The 16,137-nt window shown below is 39.8% G+C and overlaps 1 protein-coding gene across 5 annotated transcripts in view; it reads left to right on the top strand.

Moving 5' to 3' along the window:
* Nucleotides 1-16,137, top strand: part of LOC103102508 (uncharacterized) — a 33,334-nt gene that overhangs the window by 4,714 nt on the left and 12,483 nt on the right. For 2 of the 5 annotated variants that reach the window (XM_007493881.3, XM_056793618.1), the window contains exon 1: nucleotides 14,750-15,035. The exons of 1 other annotated variant lie outside the window; for it this stretch is intronic. The gene's annotated coding sequence lies outside the window, so the exon portion shown is untranslated. Of the gene's footprint in view, nucleotides 1-6,123; nucleotides 6,179-14,749; nucleotides 15,036-16,137 lie in introns of those variants that run through there. 2 more of the 5 variants (XM_007493880.3, XM_007493878.3) reach the window with 2 other exon arrangements.

Genomic DNA, 16,137 nt, shown 5'->3' with positions numbered 1-16,137 from the left:
GTCACATATATGATGATGGACGGACTTCATCACATTGGTTTCAACCTGTATATAAATTTTGGGAATTTACTTGTTTAATAATTTAAATTTATTTTAATGGGTATTCAGACATGATTTTCAGATATCTGGGAGCATACCTACCTCTGATCATTCATTTACCTGCCTCTTGAGTTGTTTGTAATAAGAGGTAAGGGTCTATTTGTAGTTGGCAATTAGGTCTGACAAGGCTTAAAATTCACCTCCAGACTCTTTGAGGTTCTTTCCCCTCCCAGGTAACATCATTCATCACAATCCCTTTGTCCACACCTCCAGGGTCCCCCATACTCAGGGGAGTTTCCACATTGAGTATAGGTGTTTGGGTGTGAGTTTTGATTTGCCTCATTTGAATAACTATTTCTCCTATCAATATTACTATTCCTGAAACTTCCATTCCTATTTTCCTGATTTCCCTTCTTGCAATTCATGATTACATGACCAACTTTTCCACAAAAGTAACATGTTAGTGGTTTGATGGATTCTTGTAAGGGAGCTATGATCTCTCCTTGCTTACCGTCACAACTTTTTCAGTTAATTCTTTTATTTCCTTCCTCAATGTCTATACTAAAGTAGCATTCTCCTTATCCTTCTCACCCTGTTTAGAAGTCAATTCTTGTATTTCCTTCCTTAATGCTTCCACCAAATCAGTGTTCTCCTTCTTTTCCTTATGTCCCTCAAAAACATTAACTGCCACTCTTTTTACATCTTTGGGGTCCATAGTAATCCAATTTTGACAGCTAGTATCATCTATGGTAACTGTTGCTTGGCCTGTGTTCTGGAGTTCAATGGAGTGGGTTGTAGTGAGACTGATAGGAGAAGGGGGTGGGGTGGTGGAATGGAACTGGTCAGCAGGTGGGGAGGCAGATCAAAAAGATCATGGGTGGGGCTGGGGGCAGGGTGGAAAGGAACAAGGGAGGGGTGGGGGGCAGGTAGAGAGGAGGGGGTTGGGATTGGGTACGGGGTAGAGAGGAGTAAGAGGAATGATGTTTAGAGGGATCATTGTAAGGCAGGTGGGAAGGAGGGTTTGGGAAAGGATTGAAGTAGGGATGGTATGGGTGGGGATACAGGAGATGGGTGGGCACTGGCAGTGGGATGTTAAGGGAGGGTAGAGAGGTAGATTTCAGGGGAAAGGGGATGGGAGGAGTAGGAGATGAAGAAGGTCTGACAGGGAGAGGAACTGAGGGGTTCAAGTCCTAGTTTGGTTCAGTCTGAGGAGAAACCTCCTCACTGGCCAGGTGGGATGATAGAGTGTGTTTCTTGCTAGATTTCACTGAAGTAGCTGGAATGGTTTGGTTCCAAAGGAAGAAAGGTTTCCTTACTGGAGGGAATGGTCGAGTTGATCTGTCAACATGATATGCCCATCAGTACCAGTATTTATAATCTTTGGAATCTTTGTTTTTAATGGCTACCTTAAAATCTTTTAAGATCTTGAAGTCGAAAGAGCCATATTTTGGCCAGGTAAAAGATATGCCCATCCATGCCTTACAAAGCTTTCTAACTTCTTTCTTTGTCATCCAGTTCTCCTTAGGCAAATTAGAATCACTCTAGGGATTTAAAAAGATATGCAAGGGTGAATCAGAAGGAATATTTCCTGATTTCCCTTGATGTGTTGCAGTATTTCCCATATTGTCCTATTTAAGCTAGTCTGTTAAATGGTCAGCTTAAACAATGAAAAGTTCCTAAAACATAAAAAAAAATGGAGACACAGAAGTTCTTCAGTGTTATTGTGGCAGGCAATAAGAGGAGGTTTAAAACAAAAAGCTAATGTAAGGAAACAGTAATTGTTGCACAGCAATAGTATCAATAATGAATGTGTATTTAGTGTAATAATAACAATATGCATTTTTATATTAATGGTGTTATTAATAATATGCATTTGTTATCATTGTTATTAACAATCACTAACCATAAACTACAAGTATCAATCATCAATAATAACCATTAGTAAGTAATAATGATGACTAATAATAGTTTTAAAAAATTAATAATTATTGTTAGTGATATTATTATATTATAAAATTATTCCTTAATATTACATGTAAGTCATTTGATTTAATGTTAGCTTTGTTCAATTTTATAAATTTGGTTTTAATTTAAATTCAATATTATTAATATTTAACTCGCTAATCCTTTTATTTAAATGTATTCAATTTAATAGCATTATTTTAGATCACTAGTAGCAGTAGCATAGGAATTCTTTTTATTTTCCTGCAGTTTTAATTCTTAACAGTAGGTTGCACTATAAATGCATGTAGAGTGGAAGGCACCTGTGGGTAGACCTATCTAAGCAAGCAGTCAGATAAAGAGAAAGAAAAAAATGTGGCTTTTGATATACTAAAGGAGGCAGGCAGTCTGTCAGGAAAGTTTGAGGATGGGGGAGGGAGAGAAAAATTCAAAGAGAACTTCCTTATAAAAATGCAGTTTCCCCTCCCCCAGAAGTTAGGCAGTGGCCATGTTTTTTCAAAGGGGGGGCGGGGCAGAGAACTGCCAGAGACTTGCTCAATTAGTGCTAGTTTTTAACCCAGGAACTAGTACACAAGTTCCCTGCTCCAGCCCCTCACTGCCAGAGTATGGGGGGGAGGGTGTCTTACATCAATTCCTAAGGGGCCACCCCTGTGCGCTGTGCCCACAGTCTGCCATTCTGTGCCTAATGCAGTGGGAGGGCTTTGCATCAGAGTCCCAACAGCCAGTTACACACACAGTGGCTAAAACCCTGTGTTTTCACAAGCGGGGGAAAACAGGGTCCTGAAAAAGGCTTCTTCCCTGGTCTCTATCGCCCCAGAAAGCTCCTAATCCAAAATGATTCGGGTGGGGTGGGGTGGAGGGGGAACCCCGTGAGGAGAGTCCTTAAGATGGGGTGGGGGGGAAGGGAACAGCCACTTCCCTGCCTGAATCCCCAGTTCTGTTTCAGGCAAAAAGCCTCCTTCCCCTTCTCTACTGCCCCAAGGAACCCCTAACTCTAATCCACAGCCTGGAAGGACCCCCAGGATACATTCAAGGAATTCTTCCCACCCTGCACTGCACTAGGCTGAAGGAAGGAACACTAGGACCTTGTGTGCTATGAAGTATAAGAGGAGTTCCTGTTGGGTCCTAAAACCCACCAGATTCCATATGGGCAAAAAGGCCCCTTCACCCCTATTCAAGCGGAAAGAAAAAAATGGGGAGAGTGGAGGGGGATACCACCTGGGAAAGGGCTTTCCTCACCAATCCAATGTGATCTTATCTGGGAAAAACAGAAGCCTGTTCCCTCTCTCCGCCAAGGTTCCTTTCGCCTATGAAGGCAGGCGCAACTGAGTTTCTATTCTTAAGCTTAACTAAGCACTCACTCAAAATTTCTCAGAATAAAATTAAATGTCCTAAAGTCCCTTCGTGGTTGCCAACTGTAAGAATTGAAATAATATTTCTACCCAGATATATATTGTATAAAGTTTATTGGAAAGGGTAGACAAGCATTCCTATAAGCAACCTCACCACGTGGTCCCTAGTCTGCATGTCTCTTCCTCCTGCTCTCTCACCTGCCTGCTCTGTTCCCAACTTCTTCCTTCTTCCTTCTCTTCTCAGTTCTCCCTCTCAAGCCCCAAAGCCTTGACTTTTATTGACATACAGTAAATAGAGGGACACAAACCTGGTGCAACTGTGTTATCTCAGGAAAGTTTGGTGGACAGGTGAAGTTATTCAGGAGGGGGAGGGGATGAACTTCCTTGACACACTGCTAATGGTTAGGTTTGCAAACTCAGGTCTGACTGTCACATCCCAGGTTTGGGCACACTCCAACTTTTGACTAGAGTCCCCACTCACATACCATGAGATGCCTTTGGTGTGATTCTGGAATACTCCTCTAACCAGAGGTATCATTCCCTTTTGTGCCATTTGTCTTAGTGGGTGGATATAAAGGGCCACTGCACTGCAATTCTCTGAATTCAGCTCTCAATAGAGAATGAAGACACACTTGAATTCATTCTCATGTTCATCTGACCCCAAAGGGAAGGGGACAAGATGTGCTCTAGGCTGCCCACTAATACAGGCATAGCAGTTAGTTTTTCCTAAGCTATGTACAGTGTATTTTACACATTCCCACCAGGCATTAATCTCCTGATATCTTGTTTCTATCTCAATGACTTGCATTAGGTCCTCAGTTATTGTTACATTAGGCTCTGACTGGAGGATTCCTAGAGGAATTGGTTGGAGCACACCAGAGCTCAGAGATCCTGGATGTGTTGCCTCACCAGACCAATCCTCTCCCTTAACTGGGATAATCAGACACCTTCCCAGGGAGTCCCACCCTGTCAGTTCTATTCCAAATCCACACCACCCTGCCCATTTTTCTTTAAAGTTCTTGACAGACAGAAAAAGTATCCCATTAGGGTTATTGATGGGGTGATAGATTGAAAATGCATCCCTCCACTGATGGTGATGCTGTCCAACCCTTGTATTCAATAGTTTACCACACTCCTGACCAGTGGGCAAATGGATACCTCTCCTGCCTGAGAGGAGGCCAAAGGTACTTTTTATGGCTCTATAAGGAAGCCCAGTTGGCCAGACTCTTCCGGGGTGGCTCCTCCAAAAGTGGACATGGGCCTATTTCTACTGTCTGATACTCTACTACAACATGAAGTTTGATTGTTTTGCCTATCCTTTCTGATCCATTCCATAACTCATCCTTACATCTGATGCCACTAATACTTTTTTAAAATGGGGAGGCATTTAAAACAATTTTTTCCCATGATGACATGATTCATGTTGTCTCCCTCCCCTTCCCCCCTCCCAGAGTTCACAAGCAATTTGGGTTCTACATATATTATCATTCAAAACCAATTTCCATACTATTCATTTCTGTAAGTGAATAACCTTTTAAAACCCAAACCCCAAATCATATACCCATATAAACAAGTGATAAATCACATGTTTTCTTCTGAATTTCTACTCCCACAGTTCTTTCTCTAGATGTGGGTAGCATTCTTACTCATAAGTTCCTCAGAACTGTCCTGGATCATTGCATTGCTATTAGTAGTAAAGTCTGTTACATATTATCGTCCCACAATGTTTCAGTACTGTGTACAATGTTCTGCTGGTTCTGCTTATTTCACTCCACATCAGCTCATGTAGATCTTTCCAGTTCTTAAAGAAATCAAGCAGTTCATCATTCCTTATAGCACAATAGTATTCTATCATGATCACATACCACAATTTGTTCAGCCATTCCCCAATTGAGGAATATTCCCTCATTTTCCAATTTTTTGCCCTCACAGAAAACTGATATCCCGATGTTTGCATCCATAACTATCACTATATTCTAAATAATAATAATAATCCCTCCCAATTCTAGCCTCAGTTCCCTTCTCATCTTGAGGCCCAAGCTAAACAGGAGTAGTTCAGATACAAATCAAAATGCAGAAACCTTCAGAAAAAGATCCCTGGTGCTACCAACAACACTAATCAGTATGGGATTAAATTCTGAGGATGATTTTACCTGGGGGTTGAGCACCAAAAGGGGAGACAAATATCTAAAAAGGAAGTGCCCCCCCCCAAGGAATGGTAACTGCTTCCTCTCCTTTACAATTCCTAATTCACAGTAAGATCCCAAAGTTAGAATGAACAACAATTCTCAAGACTTTTAGACTAGCAGTCCTCTAAAACAACAGCTCATGTTTCTCAATTGGCACAAGATTTCATTATGATTTCTCTCAGGGGTTGTTCAACAACAGTCTCAGCAGTCCAGGCAACAGGAGGTTCCACTAGTCCTTTCACCCTGGTGTAATGAGTCTAATTTCCCTCAGGAGTTCTTACAGCCATGTCAGTTGTCAGCAGAATTTGAAAGGGTACCTCTCAGACCAGAGTTAGCCTATCACCTTTCCACGTTCTGATCAGGACCCAGTCCTCTGGCTGGAACTTGTGCACCAAGAAACCTAAAGGTAGGGTTTGAGCAACAATGCCATCTTTTGTAGTGAAGATTGGGTTAAAGCAAGAAAATGTGCATAATTTCTCAAGAATTGATCTCTACTATCCCACTGGGTTGGGTATGGGTGACCAGACATGAGTTCATAGGGACAGCCCAATATCTCTTCGGTGCTTTGTCTTTATTCTCAGTAAGGCCAAAGGAAGACACTTGGTCCAGGACAACTGAGTTTCTAACATCAGCTTGGTGAGTAGCTTTTTAAGTTCTTGATTCATCCTCTCTACCTTGCCTGAAGATGGTTGTGGAAGGGAGGGGGAGGGGGAGAAGGGTGCCATGGGGTATGAAAATCCCAGGCAATTTCTAAAGCTCTGTGTAAATACTTTGGATATAAAATGGGTCCCGTTATCAGAATCAATAAGCCCATATCTTGGAAAGAGGTACACAAGCAAAACTTTGTTTACTGTTTGAGCTGTGGCCTGGGTAACTAGAAAAGCCTTTACCCAGGACGTTCAATGATCCATGGCCACTAGGAGGCACTGGAAGCCTTTCCATCTGCACCATCTCAGAAAAATCCACTTGAATACTTTGAAACCTCCTGAGTCTAGGCAGCATCCCCACTTCTGGACAGCTTCCTAAATTCTGCTTATTCTGCCTTTTACAAATCAAACAGACCTCTACCACCTTCTGGGCCATGGTGTATAACCCAATGCATGCATAATGAGTTAGCACCACTTGCCAAAGATTTTGCCCATCCCAGTGGCTCCCTTGGTGGAGATGATTCAAAATGCTTCTAGCTATTGGTCTGATTAATTAACTCTTTCCCATCTAGCAAATGTTTACTGACTGAATCTGTCCCAGTGATTGCAATCTCTATTTCTGTAAACTTGAGTTTCCCTATCTCCTCAGGCTGGAACAGAATCAGAGCCACCATAAGGGTTTATAACAGGGAAAATAATGAGACTGGCTAGAAATTAATAATTTTATTAATATAAAAAATAGTGTGGGGGGGGAACAGGTGGGTGGCTCAGTGGATTGAGAGCCGGGCCTAGAGATAAGTCCTAGGTTCAAATGTGACCTCAGACATTTCTGACCCTGGGAAAGTTACTTAACCCATTGCCTAGCCCTTACTGCTCTTCTGCCTTGTGTGACAGAAGCTGGCACTAGAGAAAAAATGCCAAGCTGAAGAGTATGTGAAATTGATCACCTCGACAAGGGAGGAGACCAGGTGTGGAATCCAGAGGAAGAGTAGTCTGGTGGAGAGAACAGTGAGGGTCACTCGGTCTTGAGAAGCGAAAGAGAGAAGGTGGGAAAAGACTTTCTCCTAAGGGTTACCCATTTTTCCTGTTGATGACTGGAAATCTTCCCCCATCCCACCCCAACACTTCCCAATTGAAAGGACTTCTGAAGAGAAACCTGAGCAGACTTTACCTTAGCTCCTGTTGCCCAGGGGTGAGTCAACCTGACTTTCTCTAAGGGGGCTCAGGCTGCCAAGACCTGAGTTCCCCCCAAACTCGAGGAAGGAAGGGAAAGGGTTTAGATAGAGACAGATACCCCCTTTTCCCACTTTCCTTTTCCCATTCTTCCCTGACCATTATTTCCTTTTATATTACCTGATTGAGTTAACATTAAAAGTTATCTGTTCCCCAAGCTGAGTGTGAGTGAACGGATCAAGGGGAGACCTTTTGGTCTCAAGTAGTGGAGGGGGGACAAGAGGGATAAGAGTGAATTGGGGAGAGCAGCTTTAGCTAAGGAGGGAAGGCAGAAGGGGGAAAATCTTCAAACCCCCTCTCCACTCTCTGAGCCAACCCGTTATAGCTGCTGTCTCCCCTGAACCCCACTTTGACAAGGGGGTTCTCCTCTCTTTCCCCTTCATACCAAAAGCCCAAACTTCCCCTCAGGTTACAAAACTTCCCTCTCTTTTATCTTTTTTAATACAGTTGGCACCCCAGATTTAAAAGAACCCCATTTATTAAAAAAAAAAAAACCTTTAGTGACTGTCACCAACTGTCTTCAACTCTCAGTTATGAAGTTGTCAATTACAACTCCTGAGGTGTGCAGCCTTTGTCACTGACTCTGCCTAACAGTTTCCACACAGGATCAAAAACATCTTGATTCCTTGGGGGGGGGAGGGGGAGAACAAGTCAATTAAGAGAGGCTATTGTAAAAGGGAGGCTGTACTAGGGCTGTCAACTTATAGGATCTAGCCATCTTGGATCCTATCTAGCTAGAAGCAAAGCTTGTGGGGACAACAACCATTTTCTAACTGTTAACTCCTGGCATTAGAGCCTAGAAAAAATCTAATGGGAAGCATGTTACAACTAATACTTTGGTCTTCTGTGCTAGGAATAATTGCCAATTATTGGGGCTATTGTATCATTTATAATACAGTGGCAGAGATGATAGACAATGTTCTGGGGACATTAACCAATATGACTGTGGGATGGACATAGTTGCCAATGAATTATCTAGATGTAAATTACCTCTGGCAAATCATACTCCAAGTCTATGTTGTGTTCTTGGTAGTGACCAACATCTTAAAAAATATTAAAGCTGGTGCCAACCTGATTTTCCAAAAGAAAACTGTACCTGCTCTAGTCATTGATAAAAGATTAGAGATATTGTTTGGTCAGATCCCTATTATAACTGAGATGTACCAGGATTACATGCAGAGAAAACAAAGCATGGGGAAGGGAACCAATGAGGAGACTGGGGACGTGTTATAATACTAATACTGGGTCACCATTAGGAGCAATAGGGGGGAATGACCTTGCCAATAACATAAAGGCACCAACTAATGCATCTGCTAATAATCTTGCAAATGCATCAAAGGCTCAAAAGATTATGCCTTTGCATGATATAGCTAAGGTCACTGATAACTCTGGCATTTTACATGCAAAGGTTCATAAGTCAATCACGACAACCACCCACGACTTAGAGTCTTTATATAAATGAATGCCTAAAATTTTATTAGAGCCTCATCTCGCAATTAAAGAACTAAAGAGAGCATTTCACCTCTATGAACCAGATTTTGAGAATGTAGAAATTCTTTTACCTGAACTTTTTACACCCCAGGAACATAAACATTTTATTGAGCAAACTAGAAAAGAGTCTTCACTCACAAGCTGGCCAGAAGTTTTTGAGGATCTAGATTTTTCTAATCCAAGATCAATGGCTTATCTAAAAAAATGCCATGAGGACCTATTGCAGGGAATGAAGCAATTGTCAGAAAGACCCAATGCATGGGGAAAATTTGACAGATTATCACAAGAGAAAAAAAAATGAACATTCAAGCTCATTTATTAATCACCTTATTGAAAAAACTGAGGGACTATTAGTTTTTAACCCTAATTCAAAAGAATCAGATGCACACGTGAGGAGATAATTTCTCAAGGGCTGTGATAAGCACTTGAGATATTTCTTCAGGAATTATTACCCTAAGTTTGACACGATCTCACTTAATAAACTTAAAGACACTGACACCTATCTTCATGATAACAAAGTAGATCAAGAAAAAGATGATTTAAAGAAAATGCACCAAGAGACCTCTGAAATATTAAAGCAGAAAGAATTAGAGGAGGTTAAGAACCTGGCTACAATTAAGACATTTAACAGACAAACCCCACAATATAGACAGACACCCCAAAGTCAACAGAGGGTGCAAAGAGGTACCAGGATTGCTTTTTGTGTTCTCATCAAGGACACATAGTAAGAAACTGCCCAATGAAACATCGCTATGAACAGGACCAAAATAAGAGAGATGGGAAAGGTCAAAATGCATATTATCAGGGAAAAGTATATAATAACAAAAACTATGGGAGATGAGACTCTAATAGCAAGCAGCATTACTCTCACTGCAGATTTAAAGAACAGGAGACCCCAGACCTGAAATCCATGGAAGCAGCAACAGCTTCTGGAGCAAAACCCCATTATTCAGAAGTTGTAGTGAGAAATAATCATTATACCACATGATGCCAGGCTCTAGCATTATCTAGTAAAAAAGAGATGGATTTGGAGGGCATCCCAGGGAGGAAACATGAGGGCATGAGCATAAAGGGGGAAAAAAGCGAGATGGTTGAAAGGAAAAAGCAAACTTTAAAATTTTAGTGGTGGAGAAACAGATAGTTGGGCAAGATGCCAAGGGAAGCAACTTAAGTACAAAGCAAAAGTCTAGAATTGAGGTGGAAAATAAAATTGCACAGATAATAGCAGACATGAAACATGACATTTATGGTTCACAATACATGGGCACACAAAACTGCGTGGAGAAAAGCAAGGAACAGATTAAATCCTTTTTGGAAATTTTTTTAGCTTGCAGAATGGATCTAGACAGTGGAAAATCAAACAGGACTAGGAAATCTTTCAAACAGCATCTTAAGTATCCAGACCATTCTGACAGGATAGCCAAACCAGATGTTGTTACAAGAGACTTTGGAGCTGATACATTTTTATATCTAAGAAGGGAAAGAAAGGAAAATGAGGGGAGAGCTAACAAATCCAAAAACCAAAGACTTTTACCCATGAAATCCTATAACACTCAAAGATACCAGTCCTGGGGATGGGTTTAGTACAAATCAATACCAAACTTCCAATGATTTTCTATTCTCTGAACCAGAGACTGCAAAACAATATTTTTTAATACACTTGGGACCAAATCACAGTATTAATTCAAAGGTGAAAGGTAAGGGTTTTAAAAGAAAGTAGTAGGGGGGAAAGATAGAAAAATTGGACACACACACACACACACACACACACACACACACACACACACACACACACTTAGGTTACTTTCCTGTTCCATTTAGCTTGCTATTCTGTGGCTGACATTAGGGCCCCCTAGCCATAGTCGCAGGGAAGTTCAGCCAGCAACAAACATGGAAGAGAAGCCAGCTAAATCCACTCTTCCCTCAGTTTCTCAAACTTTTTTCTCTATTCACTAACTCTCACAGATCATGTCTCAGGAGCCAATGTGGCTTTCAATTTTGCCTGGGCCATTAAGGGGGCCAGTGCAGGGGACATCTTTGCCCTGTCTCATGATCTTTTAGTTCTATTGCTTCCTTTTCCCAGCTGCCATTCTGTCCTCTTGACCCAATCCATCCAGTGATTTCTTTCACACAGGTTTCAATTTGCTCTTCAGTCCCAGCTCTTTTCTCTTCTTCATTTGCTAATCTGTTCCCACGGGCTTCAAAAGAATTGCCCTTCTAGTATCCATTTATATGGACTATTGCTAACTGCTCTGGCTTCTGCAAATTCTTGAGCACTTGATTCATTAGTTCAATATGAGCCAGTTCTTTCCTTTTACTAGAAATCATGCCTCTCGCCCAGATTTTTCCAAATATGTGCACTATTTCCCATGCATATTTGAAATCTATATATTTTCTCCTCTTTTTCCCAACATCTTCAAAGTCTGGTTGCAGTCATATAATTCACAGGTGTGGGCTGATCAGGCATTTGAAAGGCAGACTTTGTCCACTAGAGCAGCCTTGTCTCCATCAACTAGGACATATCCTCCTTTCACCATCAAACACTCTTGAGGACCCATCTATAAATAGGTTTATTTCCCCAGGTAGGGGAGACTTGCAAATCCTCCCTCATTATCCTCTGGTAACTATTACTTCTATGCAATAATGTTCTGTTCCCTCATGATTCTCTTTCCCAGTTCCCCCAGAAACATTGCAAGGTTCAAATTGGAATCTGACTTAAGAACTAGATAATTTTTTCCCAATAAGATTGGCTCGTGTTTTAATATCCTTGAGTCAGTCAGTATCCAACCTACTAAATATTGTTAGACGAGGAATTTTTTTAGGTTCAAGACAATCTCTTGATCATTATCCTTCTAATAGAGAAGGGCTCCATGATATATATATATATATATATATATATATATATATATATATATATATATGCAAAGGCTCTTTCCACCAGATACCCCTCCTACAAAGATGATCATACTTAAGAACAGCAAATTAATTCATTTATCCAAATCAATAGAAGACAGAAAGGAGCTCTTCCACTGGGATTGCAACATCTCAGCTCAACAATAAGAAAGTTCCAGAATTTTCCAAAGGAAAATTATACTAAGTCTCTAGAATGATAAATTGGAGATAGGGATTTATATAGGTGCCAGCTCCCTCTCCATGTTGGAGTCTTCTCAGTCTTGTTTTCACTTCAGAGACCACTCCCTAAAGAGAATCTGGAATAAACTATCTCCTCTAAACTAGAAGCCAGCTTCCAGAATAAGGATCTGTCCCCTTCCAAGAATTCTCCAACTCCATCCTTAATGCAAGCATGAAGAATCAAGTAAGTACTCTCCATCAATGAAGAGTCTTATGTAAGTAAACTTAACCCTCAGGTTACACCTTAGTTTTGAAGGTAAGCTATACATAATAGTTTTATGTTTTCACATATAATACCCTTTCTTTCCTGTAGAAATACTCTTTCTTGGTATTTATTAAATTCATAATTAAAAAAATAAAATAAAAACTCATTAACAGATTGATTAACCAAGCTAATACATGAATCATTTTTTAGTTATTATGTCTAAATGCATTGGAGCAAATGCATCTGAATTATTGACAGGATGGAACCAGAGAATAATTATCCCTTTCAAGGGTTTCTGAGAGAGAGAGAGAGAGAGAGAGAGAGAGAGAGAGAGAGAGAGAGAGAGAGAGAGAGAGAGAGAGAGATGTACATACATATATACATATATCAGTATTAGATAAATAGATAGATGCACAGATATAGATAAATGAATTTTTAAAATGAATGAATGAAAACTAGAGTAATCCCTTTAGTAGAAAACCATCCACAGAAATAACTACCTGCAAATGTAAGACTTTTTTTTGTTTAAGTCATTTCTCACCCAGATGCACTTCTCTGGGACTTCTCTGATTGACTTCTCCACTATACCCCAGGAAGCTTCTTAGTGGGATAATCTTATCTACCTGTAAGATCCCATCAGCTCTCATAATCCACCTTATTACTACTTTCTTCCTTTTTGATAAGAAAGTGAAGTCATGAAATCTGAACCACCATTTAAGGAAAAACCACAGCTCAGATGTCTCCATATTTCTCATCTGACTACACAACTCAACTTGGGAATTTCTTGATTTACTTCTCCACCATATTTCCCTAGTCAAGTGAATCCTCTCCACCTCCTTTTCAGCTTCCCTTTGTATGCTGTCTTCCTTTATTAGATTGTAAACCCCTCGAGGGACTGTCTTTTTTGTTTTTGTATCTCCAGTGTTTAGCATAGTAACTGGCACATAGCAGGTATTTAATAAATATTCCTTGACTCTTAAAGACTAATGATTCATCATCAAGTTAATTTATCAATTTGATCACCAAATTCCATCAACCTCCTACAAGATCATTCCCCTTGGTCTTTCTGTTCTGTCTCATGTAGTGTCATTCCCTGATTACTCAGCACTTCAGTGCATATACAGTTAGTTCTGCTTTAATATGTGTTTCAAAAATAGGTATTTATTCAAAGGTGATTGATATATCAGGAGAGCATCATGAGAATTTTTAGTTTGTTTATGTACAATTCTTTTGAAACAATAAGAATACAGAAAACTATACCACTTGACAATAATTTACAAGCAGCAGACTTCAGGTCTATGTCATGATAGAGTAATGTCTTTATTGTATTTCTCCTGATATGGAAAAAGCCATGAGGGAAGAAGAGCTAGTCTGCACCATCCTCATTCCCACCACCCCAATAGCCATGGCATAGCCTTTGGCTCACAGGTAGGGAGCCTAACTTGTATGTGTAGCCAAGGCACAAGCTATCGAAAAACATAACTGTGTACTTTAGATATTAAAAAATATAAAATAGACATCATTGTATATACTGCATAAGGTTTTGACTCTCAAGAAACATGTCACCTCCCTGCTAATTTCCTGGGGAAGCAGCCCTGATCACCTCAGTTCCTCATCTATCAAAGGAACTGGAGAAGGAAATGGCAGACCACTTCAGTATTTTTGTCAAGAAAACTCCAAATGGGGTCATGAAAAGTCAGATACTGCTGAAAATAACTAAACATAGAGTGCTTTAAGATTGGCAAAACTCTTTGTGTAAAGTTTAGAGTTGCACTAAGACTTTTTGGTGGTGCAATAGGCTTTGAATCAGGAAGACTCTTCATGAGTTCAAAACTGACCTCAGGCATTTACTAGCTGTGTGACCCTGGGAAAATCACTAAACCCTGTTGGCCTCAGTTTTCTCCTCTATAAAATGAGTTAGAGAAGAAAATGGCATTGATCATTCTTACTTGTTAACAAGGTTTATTTCTTTTTCTTGGTTTTTAACAGAGAAGGAAAGAGGAGAGCAATAGTAATGCCCCTCCAAAAGTATCCCTGAAACATTTTTCAAATGAACAGAAGAGAACAAAAGGAAATTTAGAAGGTAGCAAAGGCAAGCAGAAAAGCTTTGAAAATAATATGTATTTTCTAAATTGAAATTAATAAATTAAAATAGTTTACTAAATGCTTCCCACCCATCCCCCAAAGCAAGTGTGTATGGCAGTACAAAAAGGAGGCTACTGGTTTCATATAGAATCTTTTGTGTGTGTTCTGCTACATGCCCAAAAGTGTTCTTTTTTGATATTTAAGTTTAAAAAAAATTTTATGTAGTTTCAAGATAGGTTAACTTGAATTCCATAAACTATGTACAAACATAGGCAATACCACCATCCAAATTTCACTGACTCTTCCCAGCTGTCCTGCCACTGGTTTCCTAGAGATGGGTGAAGCAACTCTGGCAAATAAAAGACAGCTAGTGCTTTATGATGTCAGGGCCTCTTTGACCTCCTCCTATTTGTGCTAAAGGACCAGAGGCTCATCCTCCAGGTGTCAAATAATACACATCTAGTTTTCTCTGCATCCCAGGACACAGTCCTCTCAGGAGTGGATGCTATTTTTCTGAATAGTCTGGATTCTGCTTTTTGTTAATCTTGCTGGGGACTCATTCAGTCTTTGAGCCTCCTTTGGTTAAAGAAGCATAAAGCTACCATCTAGAAACACAAGTTAGAATTGTACTGTGAGATTCCTGATTTTTGGAGCATTGGAAATACCCTGAGGTTTTCTGCTCTTCTAGTAGTTCTTCCTGGTAAGAGGTTTTGTTTTTTGTTTTGTTTTGTTTTGTTTTTCCTGCATGTTTGGAGATGCCTGAGTTATTGTCAGAAGGAGGGAGGGAAAGATTGCTTAAAGGGTCAAATTGTAATTTAGGTTTTTAATCTTTTTTGTGTCCTGTACCTCTTTGGAAGTCTGGTGAAGCCAAACTTTGGTAGTATGTAGACCCCTTCTCAGAATCATGTTTTTAAATGTATAAAATAGTTCTAATATTTCTTGCCTTTTCAATGAATAGGAGAGGGATGGAGAAAAAGAATTTGGACCTAAAAAAAATTTTAAGACCTCAAAAAAAAGATCTCCTTGGAGGAAAAAAGTTCATGCATTAAACAAAGTACATAGAATTACAAAGGAAATCAAGTATATTGAAATACAAAATCACCGAGTTTGAGAGTTGGGTTGTACTTTGGTGGCTATCTACTTCCAACTCACACATTGAAGGAACTCTTATGGTAACATATCCAACATAGTCTTCAACCTCTACTTGGATCTTCATCTTACAGATTAGGAAAACCGAGGTTCAGAGAGGGTTAAGTGACTTTTCTTAGTCACATAGCTTGAAGTAGAAGCAGGATTTGAACTCCAAGTCCTCCAACTCCAGCATTAGTACTCTTAACATTGTATTGTTTTCAGTGGAAACAACCTAAAACTATGAGTATTGGTGGGAGGGGAAAGAGGAGGAGGTTAGCACAGGTCATTTCACTAAATGAGAAAAATGTGCAGCAACTGAAGTGGAAAAGATTGTGTTCTATATCTCCATTTATAGTATGACTTGTTTATTAAGAGACTACAAAGCAAAAATAATATGATTCCTGGGGGGCTTAAGATTTTCAGAAGTGGGCAATATTATCTTTCCTTCTTTCTCTTGATTGAGTATAAAACCTTAGGTAATAATGTAAGACAGCCTTTTTTAATTTGGTATTTCATCTTTTTTTTAAATAATAAAATTTATTCATAAGTGCTCCAACCCTTCCCCACATCACAGAAGGCATCATCAGGGAGACAGGTATGTTTATACAAATTATCTTTCATGTTTCCACCTTTCAATTCATTCTCTAGAGGTCACATTCCAATTTATTGTT

Source organism: Monodelphis domestica, chromosome 4 (genome assembly GCF_027887165.1).
Source record: "Monodelphis domestica isolate mMonDom1 chromosome 4, mMonDom1.pri, whole genome shotgun sequence".
In the NCBI taxonomy this organism is placed as follows: Eukaryota; Metazoa; Chordata; class Mammalia; order Didelphimorphia; family Didelphidae; genus Monodelphis; species Monodelphis domestica.
The sequence above is the reverse complement of the archived record's forward strand: the minus strand, read 5'-3'. Positions and strand labels throughout refer to the sequence as shown.